Source organism: Pinus tabuliformis, chromosome 1_1 (genome assembly GCF_031772625.1).
Source record: "Pinus tabuliformis cultivar Carrire ecotype Pingquan chromosome 1_1, CPIR1, whole genome shotgun sequence".
In the NCBI taxonomy this organism is placed as follows: Eukaryota; Viridiplantae; Streptophyta; class Pinopsida; order Pinales; family Pinaceae; genus Pinus; species Pinus tabuliformis.
This window is the reverse complement of record NC_142297.1, coordinates 172964467-172972845: the sequence shown is the minus strand read 5'-3', so window position 1 is coordinate 172972845 and position 8379 is coordinate 172964467.

The following is an 8379-nucleotide window of genomic DNA, read 5'->3' as shown; positions in this document are numbered from 1 at the left end:
CATATACCATATGGCTTTCAAAAAAGAACACAATGTATTTTCAACCCACTTTCCTATTCCATTATCACAAACCAACTATATGCACCATATATGCCTTCATATGCCATACAAACACACTTTCAGAAGTATAATATTTAAAAAACATGATATATAAAATAATATATTTTTAAAAGGACTCTATATGAGGTGCATATGCACAACATTCACTAACACACATCCTAGATCGCACAGTTGATAAATGTGTTATAAAAAACTTGGTCCAACATACATAAGACATCCCAAAAAAACTATTCAACACATAACCTCAGGTAAACAATGCGCATACCATTCAAACAAAAACTACGTGAAATCACAATGTACCAAGTTAATACTTAACCACGTCAATTTTCACAATATTCAATTCAACGCACCAATGAACCATACTCATATATAAATAGTTGTGCCAAACAATGAACTGTTACACACATATGCTACATGAAATATTTGAATATAGATCTTGCGTTTAACAATACCACCACAACCCACGGTTCACGACCATATAATTATAAATGAATGAAAAATAGATCATGACATTATCAACCTCAGCGCAACAACAGATTTACTTCAATGCACATTCACATAGTCCATCCTTCAGTTCATTTGAACGCCCAGAGAAGTGTACACACTCACAAAATCTCTCAATGCGGAAAGGAAAGAATGCCCTATCAATGGTAGGGAATAATGGCAGGTAAATAGGAGTTATAGAAGCAGAGCGAAGCTAAAATGGGGTTGACTCTGATACCATGTTAGTCCAAGAGAGTAAATCCACGAATCAATTATTATTTTTTCATTAAGAGAGAACATGGATATATACAAGGAGAGGGAGACTATTGGGATTTATCTCCCATTGTCTCTTCATCTTCCAATTTCCTTTATTTTTCTATTTACAATATTTACATGGATTTTCCTAATCCCAAAGATTGAGCATCAACAAAAATAAGTAGTGAACCCTTCTGGCCCTGGGGGTTTATTACTATGAATTTATTTGACTACTTCCTCTACTTCTAAGAAATATATCTCCCTCATCAAGGTAACATTTTTCTCTAGATTGATCAGATTTTGGATGGGCTCTATGATCCCAACAATAGCTTCAGCCTGGTCGGCTTTCTCTTCTGATAATATATTTCTATAGAATTTAACCAATTCCTCTTCAATATCCTCATGCTTTGCCAACCTTGATCCTTGTTGAGATTTTAGGGAGAAGATGTGTTTGTGTTATCTATGCTTGAATATGAATTTATGGAAGAAGAAAGTATTCTTCTCACCTTCTCAAAGCCATTAGACATAGGATTTATGCCACTAGTAAGTATCCTCTTGTTTCTAATGAGATTCCAGATCATGTAGTATGCGTCCTTCCTCTTCAATTAATGCTTCCTTCCACCCATGTTGTATAATATTTGATTGGACTTATTCCATCTGATCTTCCAATATACATTTTTCCTTGAAAATATCTCCAAACTTTAGCCACTTCCATTTCTTGATGTGAAGCATTAATTAATTTATCTTGAGTTGCATACTGTGCATCTAGTTCTGGCCACAAACTTGTATTTCTTCCCACCTTTCTTCCAATTTAAGGAGGAATTATTTATGTTACAGCCAAACATTTTCAAACTAAAACGACCGATTATGTGAAGTCCTTTTGATTTCCATTTCCAATCACATGGACCAAAGATTGAAGCCCAAATTGTGCAAAATTGTGACTTCAATAAATGATTCTTTGGCTATCAAGTATTAAGACAAAAAGAACCAATCTGTTAACACCTAATCATTAGGATTGGGTGAATATAATGTAAATAAATAATAAGGAATATGAACAACCATCGGGAGATGAAGTGAACAGTCTCTCCCTGATGTATATAATAACGACCAACTTGAAGGAATATGATATACGAATCAATTTTGCTTTAAGGAGTTACTGCCTGGCCTGACATGGTATCAGAGCCAGCTCTCAAAATTAGTTGCAACTCCCTTCTTCCTATTGTTCTCTCTATCCTCTGCCCCTGTGGAGTCTACCTACTTTCCACTTTCTACTGCGCTCTCTGTCCCCTCTACAGTTGTTGCCACTCTATAGTCACTGCCACTATCTAACGCATAAGCATTCCACCATTTCACTTCATAGATGCTCCATTGAAGAACCCTCCGTTGAAACCATAACAAAACCAGAACTATTCCACTAAATGGTCTCTTGTTGCGTGGCCCCAAGAGCCATTGTGAGGCTCTCAAATTTAGCTTTGAGAATATGGTGTGGCTGCTGGGTATGTGAGCTCTGCGTGAAGCATTACCTTAGTTAAAGCACACCTACGTGCGTGAATCAGGTTCTATTGCCGGCATGTGGAAGCATTGGTATTTACGCTGGTACTATAACGCTAGTATTATAACGCTTGTATTCATGCTGGTCCCATATTAATGTTGCTATCATTGTATGCGTTGAAGTTTTTGGCATTATATTCAAGCTGATCTCATTACAATATATTAATGCTACCTATACGCTGCCTGATTTGGTACACTAACAATATTTCTTCTAGTTTGAACTCTTGATACACTGCCTAATTTTGTGATATGTTGCTGGTATCCTGAACTGTTTTGGTACGCTGCCTGTTAGTGTCAGTATCTTCATCCCTCCATCAGTGATCAAAATTCTCTTGTTGCATTGCATTTTAGGTGTCTCATTCGATCAGCTGCATTCCATTAGGATCATGGATCATCTGATGGCAGTGGCATATTATCAATTTTCCCTCATGGTCTTTACCTACTGGCCTATTTTCCCAAATTCTGGTCATTTACAATTATTTTTTGTCTTTACATTTGTAAAAGCCATTTTTAGGGTTTTTAGGTCTCATTAGGTCTAGGGTTTGTCATTAAAGTCTTGTAAAAGCTCTAAAATGGTCAGCAGGCACATGAGGAGGTCAAATAAGTTGTCAACATCGAAAATTTCAATAATCACATGTTCAGTGATTGATTTTTCCTCAAAACTCAAAACCTTGTTTTGAGGAAAAACATAGTTTTTTTTTATGAATATAATTTTCATTTAATTTTATTCTTCCTATATGTAATAAGTATGAAAATGTAGCCCTGATCACCTTGCAAATCTCTTGCACTTCAGCTCCTGCAAAAGAGACAAGAGATTCAAAGCATTAGTCCATCAATTTTCAAAAACAAGTCAAACCGCCAAAACAGAGTTTTAAAAGCCAAAGTGAAAGGCAAACAGTAGAAAAGTGGTTTTTTGTAAGTGAGAAATTAAAGTCCCTTGTATATAAAGTGTTTCTTGGGTTGAAGAGTTCATTTGTGCAAAATAGTGAGAGAACAAAGTCAAAATCGCGATTTGGTGAGCAAAAGGAGAAATCACATCAAAATTGTGCCAAGCTTCCTGGCGCGGCACACAGAGCGTAGGATTCACATATAAACTTCAACGGGCATGGTGCACCTGTGTCTGGGCATGACGCACCAGTCCTCTAAGCCCAAAATTCACCCAATCAACTTTGCCAAGCTCCAAATTTTGCAAACTTTTTTCTTTCAAGTAAGTAAATTATCCCTAAGTGCCATTGCAAGAGTTTTCATCCTCCTTGTTGGTGTGTAAAAAGGTGAAAAGACAAATCCTAGTTTGCTGCACAGTGTATTGAAAAACTATCTAGGGTTTTCAAAAGTTGTCATTGTTGTTGTTTTCTCCCTGCAATCATTTTCACATTCCTCCACTACACTCCCCTCATTTCATATCCCTTACCCCCCAAAATCCTAAACCCTGTCAACAAATTCCCATATTTAGCCTAAACCCTAATCCTCATTCCCTAAACCATATCACTCCCTTATAACCCTACAGTCAGCACAAAATCCCTCATTCACAGTCCCACTCATCAATTCCATTCATCAAATAGAAAACACTTATTCTTAATATAAAATCTCTTCATACTCATCATTGAAAACCAAACAGTGGCAAATATGGAAACAGATTCAGCTTATGAAAGGGATGAGGAACCAGTGAGTGATTCCTCCCAAGAAATTCATGCACCTAAAAGACCCCATAAGGGAGGAAAACACATCCGGAAGGAGCCCACTACACTCACAGAGCTATTGGCTTATCCTCTTGCAGTAGAATGTTTCAAACATCAATCTTGCTACCAGTTTTGTGAGATGGTGGAAAGAGTGAAATACCACCATGAGCTTGCTAGACTTTTTGTTCGCCATATTCACAATGGCCAGGTCAATTTAGCAAGTGTTACCTTCACTTTGACACCTGAAACTATAGCTGAAGCAACACGTATTTTGAATGTGGGTGAATAGTGGAACAAAGGACAACATGTGGACAAAGAACATTATGAGCCTTATATCAAGGCTAGCTATCAGAAGCAAATCAATAGGTTCTTTCCTTTCAGATACCTACAGGACACATATGATCCACTCGTGAAGCTAATTATTAAATACTTCAGCTGTGAAGGGAGATTTTCTCACTTGTACACCTACCATATTAGATTATTGATGCATTTCACTAGGGTGAGGATGATGAATCTCCCCTATTTCATATGTAGAAATATTGAGAAAATGACCACATTAGTGAAAAGAAAACCTCCTCATCAACAATACAACAACATTTATCACTTTGCATTGATCAAGATTGTGGTTTTGCATCAGCTAAGTTTGTTGAATGTTTCATGGGATGATTTCTTTGCACATGAGGTTTTCAAAAGCCCTCAAGTGACCCCATTAGTTTTTCAAGAGGAAGGAGGGCCTTCAAATCAACCAAAGGTGCATGAGACTCAAACCACCAGTGTGTTAATATTCATCACTTATCAAAAGGGGACAAGGAGGCTATTTGCAGCTGCAAAACGAGTACTATCTCCACCTAGGGTGGAAGGGGTCTCATTTCCTTCATCAGATCATAGGCAAATGCTATCTTCACCCGGGGTGAAAGGGGCTTTGCCTTCTTCTTTAGAAAAGTAGGTACAAGACAAAGGGAAACAACTAGTGCATGACGAAGGGCCTTCTGAAGATCGGGAGAGAGATTTCATTTTAATTTAGGATGATGATGTGGATTTGGGCCCCCAAAGCTCAAGACTAAAAGAGATCATCAAAGAGAAAGAATCTAACATTCATGCCTTAGCTCTTAACCTTGAAAGGGCTAAGTGGATCATCAATTACCTTGAGCAAAGGAACAAGCAGCTGGAGGATCAATAGACGATCATGGAGCTGCAAACTATAAGGGAAAACCGATAAGCAGCAAAGAGGAGGAAAGTCAAATTGACACCGCTTGAGCAAGAGATTGATGCTGACCGGGAATCTTGGCTAGAGAGGACAAATATGCACTTGGAGAAGCTACTTGAGAAAGAAAATAAGGAGAAAAATATGTTGAGGCACATGGCTTTTCATTATTTGGCAAGAAACAAGATTTGCAAAGCGAGAATAAGGAGCTTAAAAGCCAAGTTGAGGAAACATTTGAGGAGGAAGAAAGACCAATATAGACTCAAAATCTTAGCTAAAGCTTCCATGGCCCAACATAGTACTTAATGCAGGTCACTCAGTCCAAATTTCAAGAAATTTGGCTCACTTTTTGACAATTTTGAAAATTTTAAGGAAAAAACAGGTTTTTCTGCCTGGTGCGTAGTGCCACCTGGCACTTGCTTTTGCTAGGGACCTCCTCTCAAGGAAAACTCTAAATGTTTGGAACCCTTGTGAAAAATTGTGAATACCCAGAAATTACTAGAAATTTCTGTCAAGTTTTGGGCCTCCAAAAGGGTCAAATACACCTCAAAAATGCCCTCTCTGCCCCTCTTTGGCCACACAGGAAGCAGTGTTGGGAGAACTCACGTTTGGAGGGGAAAATGGACACCAAATTCAAAAATTTCACTTGTTCTAGAAAATAGACAGACAGAACTTTCCAAAAAGCCCACTTGGAGAAAATTTGGCACACGGGAAGGCTTTAAAATCAGTTGAAAACGCGTTATGCACAGGGAAAGTGGTGCAGCGCACAGGATGAAAAACTGCTATTTTTGCCAAAAAACTCTGTTTTTCGCCTAGTTTTTTCCCAGTTTGACTTTCTCTCATTCATGGTCAAACTCATGATGTAAATTGATGTAACGTGATGGAATTTGATATAAAAATGGTAAAAATTCACTCATGGAGGTAGATACATCATGTATAGGTGGTTTTGAAACTAAATGAATCAGTTTCCTAGGATTTAGAGGCAAGTTGTTCCATTGCCTATTTTTCAGTTGTTAGTTTAGATCTTGTTGAAATAGCTCCTAAACTCATGAATTCGACCCCTAAATGCTAGCATGGGTTGTTTTTTTCCTATATCGAGTACTTTTTTAGTCATTTGTCAAGGTTGGACTCTTGTGAAAGCTTTGAGCATTATTGTAGATTCTTCTTTGCAATTTGGCAAGGAAATAGACCAAGGTTTGCAACATTTTGTGGGATTTTTGTGGCAAGGTGATTTCGTATGTTTATCCTTCTATAATTCAAGTTATCATGTGTTTATGTGTGCCATAATCTATCTCTTTTCAGCTTAACTAAGTGAATCAAGTATAAAGGTATAATTCATTGATGTTGCAGTGCTCTACCTTAGGTTTTGTTTAGTTCTATATGTTTTCTACTGTTTGAAGAGGATTCCTGATACTTTCGTGCTATCTCCAGCTCCTCACCAGTCTAAAGACTTTCCATTTCACTTATTTCAAAGTACTAAAGCATTTTCCTACCTCGCCCCACAGAAATCTCAGCAAGATTGAGTCCATTCCCCAGACCCAAAACTACCTTTCACTTTTGATGCAGAAAACCAACATAAAACTGAGTCAAACTCCTCTGAGCATATACCTAGCCTGAAATTAGTCTTTACATTAGTCATCTCAAGCATCATTTGCTATATTTTCCTGAGATTGACAAGGAGAGATCCCTCTCCCGACCTGGTAGGGCTAGCTACCAGGTTAAGCGTGGTTTGATGTTACCCTAGACCTGCCTTTCTCAGCCTGAGGTAGATTTAGGCCCTAACATAGTGGTGACCATACTTGGGAAGAAAAATCTTATTTTTTTGTTAGTGTTCTTTGTTTTATAAACTACAGACGGAGCTTGAAGTTATGCTAGGTAGCCTTCGAACTGCACATTGCTTTGCAAGTGCATAAGTAGATAAAAGTTTCTTTAGTCAATCTCCAGTCTAGTCTTATAAACTGAAAATTTGACTTGCAAATTGCCTTAGTACATCAAATAATTTTAGACTTTTGGATGATGAGTTTAGGATTTAGTAGGCTGACAAGATTGTAATTTCAATTTGATTTTTGGGAATAAATCAACACACTAGCTTCCAGACGATACACCAGAGCAATTCTTGATCCTGATCCTCCTCCCGTATATGAAAACCCGAATCTCAGTCCAAGAATTATCCACCAATAAAGTTCTATGATCCCCGTGTTTAGATTTCGTTCATGCCCGGTTGTTTTTTATATCTCGAAGATCTTCCATTTGATGAAAATTTTGAGCTATCTTTGTTTGAGACTAAGTCTGAAAGTGCAGTTGGTGCTACCACTCTAAATCCTGAGTTTGTCAAGGATCTTGAAACTGAAAGAGCAAATCTATCAATTGACGCTTATATTCTGAATCTTCAAACTTCAATTGTGGCTACCAATATTCCCGAGTTCTTAGAATCTGCATCTGCTACTCTTGGTTCATCTGTTGTTGTATCTAATTTAGAAATTCCTACTGAAACTCCTTTTATTCCCACCATTCCCATGCAACCCGCCATCTCTGATAAGAAATTTGCAGTGGTTTCACCTCCATCCACTCCTTCTACACCTCAAACATCAAGAATTTCTTCACCCCCTTCAACACCTCATACACCGGTCATTCCAACTCCTCCTACATCCCCAAGGCCAGTTGTAAATCCACCTCGAGCAATGGCTGCCAGATATGCACCTCTTGTTTTGCCACAGAACTTGGATAACATGCCCGCTGATTATCAAAGCAAGATCCCATTGTTTGATGCTTCTCAAGGTGTCACAGCACAACAGCATGTCGATCGGATGAGTGATTTCTTTGATCTCCACGAGATTGATGCAGAGAATGTAACAATGAGATTATTTGTGCAAACTTTTGGAGGTGAAGTCCGAAAGTGGTTCAGAGCATTGCCGGCTGGAACAATCAATTCATTGGAAGCACTTCAAAGACAATTTTTGGATTGCTGGGAGGTAAAGAAAAATCCACTTCAAATCCTTTCTGAGTATGAGAACATAAAGAGAAATGTCAGTGAAAGTGTCCAGGATTACTGTGTTAGATTCAATACTGTTTATAATGCCATTCCAACTGACATCAAGCCACCTATGGGGCTGGCTTTGATCAAATTTCCCGATGGTTTTGATCCCG